Here is a 15,676-nt window from a genome sequence, read left to right on the forward strand (position 1 = left end):
ATGTTACATTTTATCATGGGGTAATATTTGCCCAGTGAATAGATTTTCAAGGTCATTGTTGACTATGAGACTGTATTGTTTTATAACCATATAAAACACCTACCTGGTTTCATAGAAAACATTCTTTAACCAATCTCATATACAAAATGTTCCGCACTCCTTTCTCTCAATTTCTTTTCATTTTATTTGTCTCACAGAAGAGAACACAGACGTATCGGCCTTCCCCGTGAGGCTGAAACAAGATGATCCTTGCACAATAAGACCAGGAATGTGCATTAAGAAAGTACAGAAAACATTTGTGAATCCTTTGGAATTAGCTGGTTTTCTGCATTTATTGGTGATACAATAAGATCTCATCTTCAAAGTCAAAAGTATACACAAACACAATTAAACATTCACAGTGCTGTGGAAAATGTAAGTGAACCCTTTGATTTAATAATTGGTAAATCCTCCTTTGGCAGCAATAACATCAACCTGCACAATGTTTAGAAGGAATTTTGGACCATTCTTCCTTACAGAACTGCTTCAGCTCAGCCATATTCTTAGGATGTCTGGTGTGAACGGCTCTCTTTAGCCATTCTAATTCCACAGCATCACTATTGGGTTAAAGTCAGAGCCTGAATGGGCCACTCCAAAAGTTGGATTTTCTTTTTGTGAAGCTATTCTGTAGTAGGTTTACTTGGATGTTTAGGGTCATTGTCCTGCTGCATCACCCAATTTCTACAAAGTTTCAGCTGGCGCACAGCCACCCTGATATTATCCTGTAGGATATACTTAGGAATTCATTTTTCTCTCAGCGATGGCATGCAGTCCATGCCCCGAAGCAGCCCCAAATCATAATGCTCCCTCCACCGTACTTCAACTTTTGGAAGAAGCTCTCATGTGGTACCCTTTTTTACGGCATCCATAATGCTGCATGTTCTTCACAAACAATTCAACCTTAGTGTCATCAGTCCACAAAAGATTTTCCCAATAGTGTTTTGGAGTGTCAAGGTGGCCTTTGGCAAACTTCAGGCACGCATCAATGTTTTTGTTGGAAAGCAGCATGGCCATGGACACAATACCTTTTTAATGTTTCCCATATAGTAGACTCATGAACAGAGATTTTAACCAGTTCCAATGATTCCTTCAAGTATTTAGCTGTGACTCTGGGGTTCTTTTTTTTTTTACCTCATTGAGCAATCTGTGGTGTGCCCTTTGAGTCATCTTTGTTGGACGGCCACTTCTAGGGAGAGCAACCACAGTACTAAATCATCTCCATTTATAGACAATTTGTTTATCTGTGGACAGATGAATATCTAAGCTTTTCATGATAACTTTGTAACCCTTTTCTGATTTATGCAATGCAACAAATCTTGATTTTAGGTGTTCTGAGATCTTTTTTCTGTGAGGCAAGTTCCACATCAGCAGTTGCTTCTTGTAAATAGCAAACCCAAAATGTTTGAGTGCTTTTTTTTTTTTAAGTCAAATTAGCTCTAAACCACACCTCCAATCTCACTTCATTAATTGGATGCCAGGTTTGACAACTCCTGACTTTGATTAGCTTTTGTTGCCATCATTAGCCTAGGGGTTCATATACTTTTTATGTTATTAGTTCAAACAGATTGTGTTTGTTCATTATTGTAACTCAAATGAAGATCAAATCAGATTTTAAGACAAACTTATACATAAATTTAGATAATACCAAAGAGTTCACAAATATTTTCACTTTCCACCAAGTTATTTTTATTTAATTTTGACTTTTATGTTCAAGTACTTGACATAAGTTTCATGACCTTGATTTCTGTTAGACTCAGGCCCTTGTCTTTCTCTTTCTCTCCATATAAACCCTGTCTCACCCTCCTCTGTATTTCTGACATTCTTTGTCTGGCTCCTGATTGTGTCACAAGATCTGCCTCAATGGACATCTTTATCACTGCGTGTTGACAATAAGGTGCCTATGCATGCGGCCTATTAGCTGTTTTCTGCAACCATGTACCCACAGAGACAGTGAGGACAGTAATCCGGGCTCCGTGCATTTCATTGTCATGTTAATGCATGATCATGGGATGAAATTGTCTAGCAACCAGCTACACACACACACACACACACACACACACACACACACACACACACACACACACACAGACTACTAATTATGCAAATGGATATACTGGGAAAACTGGAATTTGCAACACTGGAAGTTTCAAAAACACCTTTTCAATTAGATAAGTCTATTTAGGTTTTAAACGGCATTTCGATTTAAAATATTAAATTGTGTTGCAAGAAATAAATGCATTTGTAAAGTGAAAAACCTGTTTTAAAAGTTATGTGTAATAATTACATTTGCCTGAAGCTTTTTCCTGGAAATAAGGGCTTTTAACCATACAACACCTGGCATACATTACACACAAAAAAGAAGTATTTTTGCTGCTTGTACAAGTTACTTAATTAAAATAAACGAAAGCAACACAATTCTCGAACAACTTGATTTATATTTGTGTCATTTCAATTTGTAAAATGGAAGTTTACTTAATCCATTTGAGTTGGGACTACATTAATAATTTTTAGGGTGTTAATGCAGAATTGATGAAACTTTGCAGAGGATTTCCATTTCCCAGCATGCTTCATTGGGGACTGGCTAGGGAGAACAAATGTTGAAATTAAGTGTTATTTTATGATTTTTTTTAGCAAGATGAGAACAGAAGGAGATTCATTAATGTTTAACGGTCTTGGTATTAAAAAAAAACGTTTTTGTGGTGAAGAATGGTACTTGTGCTTAGGTTGAGGATGGACATTCACTTTCAAGTGATGCTTGATTTGAGTGCTCCTTAGCTCTATAAGCCGTTGCTATTACAATACAACAGTTTCACTGTCCTTACACTTGTTCACCTGGCATATACTAATGATTACTAAAACAAAATAAGTTGGACCAACATATGAAAACGTATTAAATAAACCTCAGTAAACTGAGTTTGTCGAACCTAATTTAGTTAAAACTACTACAGTACATTCATTTGACCTAATCCAACTAAATTACAATTGGTTCAATGAAACTGACTTAATCTGAATGAGAGACACTACATTTCTTGTAATATGTACATATATTACAGTTTAATTAAGGGTAAAGAAATTTTTTGAGTGTAAATTTGAGAACCTTGGTAGTCAACAAACGATTATTTGTATGCACTGTAGGAGCCAAATTGAGCTTTTGAGTTGATTTAATGTTTCTTTCTAGTGAATAGTGGTGTGTGTCTGTGGATGAATGAATGAGTGATTATATGTGACCACAGGTATGTCTACCGCCACCTAAAGGACGGTTTAGAGGCTGAAGGTGGAGCCCAAGGGGAAAGGCCTTAAAGACAGGAAGCCACAGTATCTGGGTGTGGCTGAGAGGGCAAACAGTCTTTTGACCGTGTGGTGGTGTGCCGTATGGTTCCATGACGTGACAAGCCGTTTGTTACCATATAAGAGACTACTATCTTTGTTTTATTTGCTTTTGTGTAACATTCATACAAGTGACAATAAATGTTCATTGGACAAACTGGATCAACTTCTCACTCATCTACACAACTGCACGCGTCAAGCTATATCCAGCTCAGCCAACAGTAATAGCTTTCATGGAATAAAGGACAAAGAGGAAAAGGCTAATACATTTAGTCAAAAGACTCTCTGGATGGATATACTTGGATCAAAGGAATATTGGATACTTTGAACAAAGGAATACCAGATAAAAAAAGTTTAAGAAGTGCAAGTGCCATCTTGGATTTTTGAAGGCCAAAGTGAATCCAAGCGAATCCAAAGGAATCGGTATGTAAAACAAAGAACTTTTAAAGCAATTTTGCTCTGTGTGTATATAAGAATTTATTTTGATGAATATTGAGTGATATATTTGGAAGAAAAAGGACTTTTGAGTTTGTCACATGGAACAAAGAGCCTCAATCAATATGGATGTCACTGACACTGATGTTACACCTGCTGAGGAAGAATTGCTTGAGCTAGAAAAGAAGAAGAAAGAAGCAAGAAATGCTAGAAAGATTAAGTGTGCTGTGTTGACTCGTAGAATGAACAAAACAACTGAACTTATGTGTGATCCAGTCAATCTGGGGAGGTAGAGGAGAATGTTCAGAAATACAATGAAATATTAGAAGACTTTAATAACCTGCACAAACGATACCAGCAGTTATTGTCAAAGGATGAGTGTGCTGAAGACACAGAACAATGGTATGAGCCAAAGTTGATAAACATCAATGAGTTTAAGATTAAGGTTGATGAGTGGATTCAATCCTGTCCTGTTCAACCACTGTCAGAAGAAGATGAAATTGGTCCTAAAGACAGTATATCTTTGGTAAGTCAGGTTTCATGTAAGAGTTCATATGCAAGTTCAGCATCAGCTCGTCTGGTGGCACAAGCCGAGAAGGCAGCACTTTTAGCTAAGGCCGCTGCTTTGAAGGAAATGCATGCTTTGGAAGAAAAGGAAGAGCACTTATCTAAAGAAAGAGAAGAAATAAGAAGGAAAAGGGAGACTTTGAACTTTGCAGCTGAGTTGTCTGCTGCAAATGCAAAACTCGCAGTGTTGGATGGCGTGGAAGAACAAGTTTATTCCACCCCAGTCGACGGCATGAACTCATACTTTCAGGAGAGGAACTTGAAACTCGCCAACATGGAAACTCTGCAAACAGGGGCTCCAACAACCAATATGCATGAACGTAGGAGTGTAAGGTCCAAAGGAAGGGGTACAGCATCTACAGCATCTGCCGTCAGTATAGACTACCATACCCCCAAGAAAGTTCCAATGGTGACCAGAGAAAGCACTGGTCATTACATGAGAATCAGGATGTTATAGGGGTAGCACAAGGGCAGGCACAATCTCTGCAGGCAGATAGTATAGCTCGAAAGGGTTCTAGTGTCGTTGAGAAGTCCTATGATCAATCCGAAAAAGTGGAGCTCAGTACAGAATATAGACAGCTGGCGGTTGATGTTCCTGTTCAATCACGTGCAGATATAGCAGGTCCTACATTATCAAAAAAGGAGCTTAAGCAGGGCAGACCGTTAGAGGGCAGTGTAGCTTCCAATAGTCTCATTGCCGTCTTAAACAGACAAAATGAAATTACATCTATGCTTCTCAAACAGCAGCAATTGTCATTATTGCCACCTAAAAGTGTTACCATATTTGATGGGGACATTTTACAGTTTAGGTCATTTATGACATCTTTTGAACACAACATTGAGATGAACACAGACAGTGGACAAGATAGATTGTTTTACCTTGAGCAATTTACTAGAGGGCAAGCTAGAGACCTAGTAAGAAGTTGCCAGCATATGGATGGAGATCAGGGTTATCTCAGGGCAAAGCGCTTGTTGCTTGAACAGTTTGGCAATGAGTATAAAATTTCCACCGCCTATATTGAAAAGGTTCTCAATTGGCCAAATATAAAACCTGAAGATCCTAAAGCCTTGAATGAGTACTTCCTGTACCTCAAAGGATGTTGTAATGCTATGGCAAAGATTAACTACATGGAGGAATTGAACGTAGCCTCTACTTTGAAAGCCGTTGTTATGAAATTACCCTACAAGATGCGGGATAGATGGCGGACTAAAGCTCAAAATAAACTGGAGGACAACAACAGCAGGATAACATTTACAGACCTTGTACAGTTCATTGAGGAACAGGCCAAGATATGTTCCAACCCGATATTTGGAAATATACAAGAACCAGTTGCAAGCAGGAATAAAGGGCCCAATGTAAGTAAGACTCTTTTTAGGCCCAAGTCTACCTATGCAACTAATGTAACAACACTGTGTGATGTGAAAATTCCATGCATCTGCTGTGATGGTGCTCATTGTCTGGAAAACTGCTCTCACTTCAAGAAGAAAACGCACAGGGAAAAGTTAAACCTTTTAAAGAAAGAAGGACTCTGCTTTGGTTGTTTGTGTAAAGGACACATGAGCAAAGACTGCAAAAACCGTCTTACATGTAACATCTGCAATCAAGCACATCCCAATGTGCTGCACATCAACTTTGAAGCTAAAGGTCACGCTTCAAGTTTAGCAGAACAATCAAAAAAATACATCAGCAAAGTGTCATCAAATGCTTGTGGACATGCAGGGGCCGGCAACAGTAAATGTGCACTGTCAATCCTTCCTGTGCAAGTTAAGTCTGTCAAAGGCAACAAAATCATTCAAACTTATGCTCTTCTTGATCCTGGCAGTTCAGCAACATTCTGCACGAAGAGGCTGGCGCAGAAGTTGTGTCTAGAGGGGAAACAAATTACCGTAATGCTGAGAACAATGGCATATGAGAAACCCATAAAAAGTGTGTTAGTAGCAGGTTTAGAAATCAGTGAACTTAATGGTAAAAAATTCATTCCTTTACCTGATGTTTACACACAAAATTCTATGCCTGCAACGAAAGAGAACATCACAACACAAGAGGATTTAAAGCAATGGCCTTACCTTAGTGAAATCCAATTACCTCACATAGACTGTGACATTGACTTACTCATAGGAATGAATGCAGCAAATGTTATGGAACCTTGGCAGGTAATCAACTCACAAGGAGATGGACCTTATGCTGTAAGAACATTGTTAGGTTGGGTAATCAACGGTCCATTGGGAGGTAGCAGCAAAAGTGTGGAAATGGCCACGGTGACTGCAAACCGGATCTCCTTGGTCGACCTGCAAGAACTTCTGGTGAGTCAATACAACACAGACTTCAATGAGAAAGCTTATGAAGAAAAAAGTGAAATGTCAGTGAATGACAAGAAGTTCCTGAACATTGTCAATGAATCTGTAAAAGTAAAAGAGGGTCACTACTGCATTAACCTACCTTTCAAAGAAGATAATATCACAATGCCCAACAATCGCGTTGTTGCAGAACAGCGCTTGTTGAATCTGAAAAGGAAGTTCAAAAGAGATCCGAACTATCAAAGGGAGTATACAGAGTTTCTCAGTGATGTCATTCACAAGGGCTACGCTGAAATTGTTCCCTTTGCACAACTGAATAGGACAGATGGAAAGGTTTGGTATATCCCTCATCATGGGGTATATCACCCAAAAAGAAGACCATTAGAGTAGTGTTTGATTGTGGTGCAACCTTTCGGGGACATCCCTTAACTCTGAACTACTCCAAGGCCCAAATTTGACAAACACACTGATTGGAGTGTTGACACGTTTCGAGAAGAACCAGTAGCACTGATGGCGGACATACAGGCCATGTTCCACCAAGTTAAGGTGACTGAAACTGACACAGACTTCCTGCGCTTCTTATGGTGGCCACAAGGAAATGCGGATGATGCTCCAGTGGAATATCGTATGACTGTTCATTTGTTTGGTGCAGTCTCTTCACCGAGCATAGCTAACTTTGCTCTCAGAAAAACTGCACGGGACAATGCAAGCAACTTCCCTCCTGAGGTAACAAACACAATCATGGAGCACTTTTATGTAGACGATTGTTTGAAATCGATGCCCACAGAACTAGAAGCAATAGAACTAATCTCAAACCTCACTGAAGTCTGTCTTAGAGGAGGCTTCCATTTGTTAAAGTGGATAAGCAACAGTAGAGCTGTTCTTGATGCTGTTCCACAAGAAGACAGAGCTAAAAAGATAAAGGACTTGGACTTGAGCAAAGATCAATTGCCCATGGAACGAGCCTTAGGACTTCAATGGTGTGTCCAAAGTGACTCCTTCAAGTTCAACATCACCATCAGTGAGCGTGCACTTACCAGAAGGGGCATCCTATCAATGGTAAGCTCTATATATGATCCATTAGGCTTTCTGTCTCCGCTTACCTTGCCAGCTAAACTGTTGTTGCAGGAGTTGTGCCGACAGGACCTTGGATGGGACATAACCATTCCCAACACACTTTCTGACCAGTGGACCAAATGGATCAGCAGTCTCTCACAACTCGCAGATTTTAAAGTTCCACGCTGCTTTAAGCCAAATAATTTTAGTGAGTCAGTGCATAACCAGATTCACCACTTCTCTGATGCCAGCGAGCTAGGCTATGGAACAGTCAGCTATCTCAGAATGACAAATGCAGAAGGAAAGGTCTATGTAGCATTCTTGATTGGCAAGGCAAGAGTAGCTCCATTAAAACGGCAGACCATCCCAAGGCTGGAGTTAGCAGCTGCAGCTCTGTCAGTTAAAGTGGATAAAATGTTAAAGGAAGAATTGCTACCACCTACAGATAGGTCAGTGTTTTGGTCCGACAGCACATCTGTCTTAAAGTACATTTCAAATGACCACACTCGTTTTCATACCTATGTGGCAAATAGAACATCTAGGATTAGGGAGGCTACACAAGTCTTTCAGTGGAGATATATTGACACAAAAAGAAACCCTGCCGACGATTGCTCTAGAGGTGTGAGCGCAGAGAGGTTCAGGAGGAACCCAAGATGGATCTCTGGACCAGAGTTCCTTTGGTCATCAGAAGAGGACTGGCCGAATGAATCTGTGAACAAAGTTGAACTTTGTGAAGATGATCCAGAGGTGAGGAAATCTGCAACAGTGAATACAATCATGCAGACATGTGAGGAAAGGCCCACAGACAAGTTGCTCAATCACTTTTCAGACTGGCTGAAGTTGAGGGTAGCGGTTGCATGGATCCTAAAAATTAAAGATGCACTAAAACTCATTGTGCAGAAAGGAAATGACTCAAAGAAGGGTGGTAAACAGACTCAAAGGGTAACCAGAATGACAAAAGGATATGTCAAAGACAACATAAAAGAAGCAATAACAGTTGATAATCTGATAATGGCAGAAAAGGCTATTCTTTCCTATGTACAGAGACAAAGCTTCCCTGAGGAAATCGACATGCTGCAAGAGGGCGCTTCCAATGTGAAAAAGGGCAGTAGCATATATAGATTGGATCCAGTGCTGGACAATGGAATCCTCAGAGTAGGTGGTCGTCTCAGAAGAACAGCAATGCCTGAGGAAAGAAAACACCCTGCCATTTTGGACAAAAATCACCACGTGTCCACTCTGATTCTGCGTCACTTTCATGTTCAAACTGGACACGGGGGAAGGAACCACGTGCTATCTCAGGCACGAAAAACATACTGGATAACAAATGGTAACTCTGCTGCAAGAAAGGTTCTCTCTCACTGCGTGACTTGTAGAAAGCACAGAGGTAAAGCCGGCGAACAAAAGATGGCTGACCTGCCAAGTGAAAGACTGGTCACAGATTTACCACCATTCTCCAACGTTGGCCTTGACTACTTCGGTCCATTTGAGGTAAGAAGGGAAGAAGCACAATGAAGAGATATGGCGTCATTTTTACCTGCATGACCAGCCGGGCAGTACATCTAGAGGTAGCCTGTTCTTTAAGTACAGACTCATGCATCAATGCCATTAGAAGGTTTCTGTGTCGAAGAGGGCAGGTACAACACCTAAGATCGGATAATGGCACTAACCTTGTAGGTGCAGAAAGAGAACTAAGAGAAGCACTCAGAACTTTAGATCAAAGGAAGATCCACCAAACTCTAATGAAGGAAAGAGTTCAGTGGAGCTTTAACCCCCCTACAGCCTCTCACCATGGTGGGTTCTGGGAACGCCTTATTAGAATGGTAAGGCATGTCTTATGCTCAGTCTTAAAACAACAAACCTTAGACGATGAAGGGCTACACACTGTTTTCTGTGAAGTTGAGGCAATTCTAAACAGCCGTCCCATTACAAAGATTTCTGGTGACCCACAAGATCTAGAGGCCCTAACACCAAATCATATTCTGTTGCTCAGAACTAACCCAATTCTGCCCCCTGGAGTCTTTTCAAGGTCTGATCTATACCACAGAAGACGCTGGAGACAGGTCCAGTATATGGCCGAGCTGTTTTGGAAGAGATGGCTTCTGGAATACCTCCCTCTTCTTCAAGAACGACAAAAATGGTCAAGAGCAAGAAGAAATTTCATCCCAGGGGACATCGTCTTGATCGCAGACAATAACGCTCCTCGCAGTTCGTGGCTACTGGGAAGAATTGTTGAAGCCAAACCTGACGTCAGAGGTCATGTCCGGGTTGTGAAGCTGAAAACAAAAACGAGTATACTAGAGAGGCCAGTGTCCAAAATCTGCTTGCTGTTAGAGGGTGACGAAGGTTCTGCAAAGAGGCCCTGAGCATTCAAGAACACTGAAGATAAGTTGACTCATTCAATTTTGAGTTTCATTTAGAATTTTACTATAAGATATCAATTTAAAAAAACTTTTTTGAAAGTTAAACTGCAAATAGTGATGGCTCCTTTTTCATTTAAAAAAAAAGTAATTGTTTTTACCTCTACAAACACAATTAGGGGCCGGTATGTAGGAGCCAAATTGAGCTTTTGAGTTGATTTAATGTTTCTTTCTAGTGAATAGTGGTGTGTGTCTGTGGATGAATGAATGAGTGATTATATGTGACCACAGGTATGTCTACCGCCACCTAAAGGACGGTTTAGAGGCTGAAGGTGGAGCCCAAGGGGAAAGGCCTTAAAGACAGGAAGCCACAGTATCTGGGTGTGGCTGAGAGGGCAAACAGTCTTTTGACCGTGTGGTGGTGTGCCGTATGGTTCCATGACGTGACAAGCCGTTTGTTACCATATAAGAGACTACTATCTTTGTTTTATTTGCTTTTGTGTAACATTCATACAAGTGACAATAAATGTTCATTGGACAAACTGGATCAACTTCTCACTCATCTACACAACTGCACGCGTCAAGCTATATCCAGCTCAGCCAACAGTAATAGCTTTCATGGAATAAAGGACAAAGAGGAAAAGGCTAATACATGCACTAAGACAAGCGTCAATTTTACTATTGTTCATATTTAGTGTTAAACATTTGAACAAACCCCTGATTCTAAGCATTAAACTTTGACATGTAACATGCCCCGCACTATTTGTACTGCAGATATGAATGCAACTGACAATTTCACTTTTTAATTTCACTTTTTAATGCAAAAGTAAATAACGCACTACTCTCCATAAAAAGTAATGCTGTGACTTAATTATTTTTTTTATCACCAATGCTGTCATGTTTTAAAAGCCATGTTGGAGTCATTAACTGGACATTGTTTGCACTGTAGTTCCAAAAAGCAGTAGGTGCTTGCTGTTACAGATTACATTTACTGCTTATGTGTTGGATCGGTTCACTGCCGAACCGACTGGCAGAGGCCTCTGCGTCTTAAAGCCATCGTTTAGATGGCCGGCTAGTAGAGGCGACTGACGTCCTCCACCATCCAGATTGAGGCAAGTCCTTACGCCACCACGGGGTCTTAGAACACATTGAGAATTGGGCATTCCAAATTGGGGAGAAAGGGGGAGAGAAAAAAAAGCCAACTTTAACCACTTGTTTTTCTAAATAATAATAATAATGTGAAATGTTAAAAATATGTTGGCCCTTATGTAGACTCAAGAGTTTATTCACCAATGAGCCAAAACATTATGACTACTCACAGGTGAAGCGAATAACGCTGACCATCTCCTAACAAGGCCACATGTCAAGGTTTGGATAGATTAGATGGTAAGCGAACAATCAGTTCATGTACACAACGTGTCGAATGCAGGAGAAATGGGCAGGTGTAAAGACCTGAACGACTTTGAAAAGGGCCAAATTGTTATGGCCAAACAACTGGGTCAGAGCATATCTGAAACGGCAAGGCACCACACATAAAAACCACTCACAGAACTTAACCACATAATGCTGGAAACTCAAGCAGACTGAAAGATGCAATATAAGTGAAAGATATCAGAAACTGGAATATGATAACTCGGTACTATGTGTGGAAGAAATTATGGCCTGTATGAATTAAAAACTAACAATAAGCATCTAATTGATGCTTTTAAAAAATATCACATGCTTTGCAGATATACTTCACGATCATACTCAGAGAAAACGAAACCAAAGAAGTTTCTTTTCTCCTGGAAACAGCTGACTTCGCAGATCTCTACAACTCAATCCCAATGAACACACAGGAACAGTGAGGGAAAAAAAGCATGTACTTTCTTTTTCATAGATTTTTAAGGGTTGATAACAGTCCTGCACTTTGGACTGCTGGAAAACGGCATACTTTAAGAACTAAACTTGAAATGACAGGATGTATCAAGTGTACTGCAAAACAACACAAAAACGAATAAGAGACTAACAAACACCATTGGTTCGCTTCAGTTAAACTGTTGGTAAAACACAATTTTCACTTTTTCTGAAGAAAAAGCTAGTGCTTGCTCAATTGCACAAAGGTGCTTAGGGCATAGTGGGTGGTTGCTAGGGCATTGCTATACCATTGCTAAGTGTTCGGAGTTTGCTAAAGTGTTATGGGTGGTTAAGTGAAAGCTCACTTGGTAAGTATTGCATCATATCCTGCAACATCTGGACAGACAAGGGACATATGCAAGGAATCTTTTTGTGGAATTCAGTTCAGCTTTCAACACCATCATCCCAGCTTTATGTTCCCACGTCTATCTGTCAGTGGATCACCAGCTTTCTGACGGGCAGGCAGCAGCTAGTGAGACTGGGGAAATTCACTTCCAGCACATGTGCGATCAGCACTGGCACCCCCCAGGGATGTGTGCTCTCCCCACTAATCTTCCCCCTGTATACAAACGACTGCACTGCCAAGGACCCCTCTATTAAGCTCCTGAAGTTTGCAGATGACACTACTGCCATCAGCCTCATACAAGATGATGATGAGTCTGCATACAGGAGGGAGGATGAACGGCTGGCTCTCTGGTGCAGCCAAACCAACTTGGAGCTGAACACGCTCAAAACAGTGGAGATGATAGTGGACTTCAGGAGGAACACCACAACATTGACCCCGCTCACCATTCTAAAGAGCACTGTGGCAGCAGTGGCGTCATTCAGGTTCCTGGACTCAACCATCTCACAGGACCTGAAGTGGGAGACCCACGTTGATTCCATTTTGAAAAAGGTCCAGCAGATGTGCTTCCTTCACCAGTTGAGGAAGTTCAACCTGCCACAGGTGCTGCAACTCCATATCTACACAGCAGTCATTGAGTCTGTCCTCTGCACTTCAGTAACTGTTTGGTTTGGTTCAGCTATGGACATCGGAAGACTACAGAGGACAGTTCGGACAGCTGAGAGGATTATCGGTTGCCCCCTGCCCACCCTTCAAGAACTGTACTTTCAGAAGGAGGAAAAGGGCTGGAAAAATCACTCTGGACCCCCACTTACCCAGCCCACTACCTTTTCAAACCGTTGCCTTCTGTCCAATGCTACAGTGCACCGAGCACCAGAACAGTCAGGCACAAGAATTTGTTTTCCCCTCAGGCTATCCATCTCAGGAACAGTTAAAACTGCACCACTGAGCAATAATTATGTGCAATACACAGCTTAGTCAATTATATTTATTTAACATATCCTACCTCTTCTGCATTATATTCCCTTGCATCTGTATATAACAGATTTTAATTGGTACATATGTATATACCAATCAGCCACAATATTAAAATCACCTGCCTAATATTGCGTAGATCCCCTTCGTGACGCAAAACAGCACCAATGCTTTTCTGAGATGATATTCTTCTCACCACAACTGTACAGAGCGGTTATCCGAGTTACCGTAGGCTTTGTCAGTTCTAACCAGTATGGCCATTCTCTGTTGACCTCTCTCATCAACAAGGCATTTCCGTCCACAGAACTGCCGCTCACTGGATGTTTTTTGTTTTTGCCACCATTCAGAGGAAAATCTAGAGACTGTTGTGTGTGAAACTCCCAGGAGATCAGCAGTTACAGAAATACTCAAACCAATCCATCTGGCACTGTCCTTTTTTCTATAAATCTTCACTTTCACTATCTTCTTCTTTTGGCAACTCGCATTCTCCGAGTATAATGCCACTTACAGGGCAGGGAGGAGGATTTATAGTAAAAAGGACTGAAATATTGATCTGGATTTCATCACTGGAGTCCTATGGATTACTTTTATGCTCCCTGTATGTGCTTTTTGGAGATTCAAAGTGTTGCCACCATTCACTTGCATTGTATGGACCTACAGAGCTGAAATAGTCTTCTAAAAATCTTTGTTTGTGTTCTGCAGAAAAAAGAAATTCATACACATCTGGGATGGCATATGGGTGAGTAAAAGATGAGACATTTTTTGGGTTAACAAACTCAACTTACATACATTGTAGTGTCTGCATATGTTAGTACAGGTAACAGTACAGGAAATACAGGCAGTAGTAGTTTAGAGTTAGGGCTTGAAACCTCCACGATTGAGGCAGTTCACGTGGACTTATGCAGTGGTAGAACATGTTCCGTGTGTTCGAGGAAAAGACAAGCAATTCTTGAGAAGTACCCACTCCCCTCATAATGTATATACTCACTAAAGGGAGGGGCTCCATGTCAACTCAACAATGTTCCACAATTCACACCAAAATGCAAATGTTTCCTTAAAAACAACTTTTATCTGCAAGGTCTATTCTTCACATCTTCTTAAGAAAAACAGAAAGACAAAATGTGCACAATAACAACCAAACCCTCTACCCTAATGCTGAGTTACAGCACACTTCCACATTTTCTTCACCTTATTGCCAATGTGACATACTCATGGTGAGTTTGTGTGACATTTCAGGTATTAGAGAAGTCCATTGCCTCTGTTATTAATAATATAAAGCCATAAAATTTTCTTGGAAAGTTCATAGCCTATTCTCACCACATTCCTTCATAAAACTTGTAAACAACTCCTTAAAAAGTGATATAAGTTAAACCAAAAATGCATGGATAAATGCAGGTTTCCATGCATGACAACACAATTCAAGGCAGAATTTGATACAACATTCTTATGTATTAAAAGTTCAATGTGCATGAGAAAAGTCCAAACCTTTGAGCTTGATCTGGTCTATGAGATCATTGGCGCGTGTTAGTTGGAGATGTGAGGACGCCAGTTTGGTATCCGGAGTATTACAGTTAATGGAAAAATAAGCGCGAACAACTACAGATCCATGGCCGAACTACGAGCTAAAGTTAGTGGACAGCCCCGAGAATCATTCGGGCTCACATTCTTTGGTAAAGAAACACAAACAGCAGTGGAAATCCCACCCTCCGCACACGAGCACACTCTCATTGGATGGAGACATGAAAGAAGCCCAGTGTTCAGATCAGGAGACCCGAGAACAAAGCCATGAAACCCGTTCAACTACTTTAGCGCTCTCCTTCGGTTCCGAAGGGGAAAATGAAGATTATTTTACACAAAATATATATATTTTTTAAAGTAAATATGGGGCCTTAAAAAGTAGGGTAATCGTTACAATATAACTTTATTGTACAATTATCCAAAAATATGTATTTATTATAATATCAATTTTTTGTCACCTCAACTTTCGTTCTTTTCTTCATAGAGAACATAAATGGACTACACATAAAAATTGTATGGTTGTAATTTTCTTTGTTCTGAACCCCAATTAATAATAGTAGTAATAATACATATTTAGGCCCTCAAGGCCACACACCATGTTGTGCACATAGAAGGAGGCTGTAAATGTTTTCCAAAAATAGCAGGGCATTGCTTCTTATTAAATGGTTACTAGTATGCGTAATAATAAGAAATATATAATTATATATATTTTAAATAAACAATGTTTAGAACTTCTTAAACTACTTCAAAGAGTTTTCATCAAAAAATCCTCCATGTGCACCAATGACAGCTTTGCAGATTCTTGGCATTCTAGCTGTCAGTTTGTCCAAATACTCAGGTAACATTTCACCCCTCACTTCCT

The 15,676-nt window shown here is 40.4% G+C and overlaps 1 protein-coding gene across 1 annotated transcript in view; it reads right to left on the bottom strand.

Moving 5' to 3' along the window:
- Nucleotides 1-15,028, bottom strand: part of paqr6 (progestin and adipoQ receptor family member VI) — a 32,635-nt gene extending 17,607 nt beyond the window's left edge. The window contains exon 1 of the mRNA XM_052143842.1: nt 14,782-15,028. The gene's annotated coding sequence lies outside the window, so the exon portion shown is untranslated. The remainder of the gene's footprint in view (nt 1-14,781) is intronic.
- Between the last annotated feature and the right edge of the window lie 648 nt (nt 15,029-15,676).

The sequence above is a fragment of the Xyrauchen texanus genome, chromosome 15, assembly GCF_025860055.1.
Source record: "Xyrauchen texanus isolate HMW12.3.18 chromosome 15, RBS_HiC_50CHRs, whole genome shotgun sequence".
Taxonomy (NCBI): domain Eukaryota; kingdom Metazoa; phylum Chordata; class Actinopteri; order Cypriniformes; family Catostomidae; genus Xyrauchen; species Xyrauchen texanus.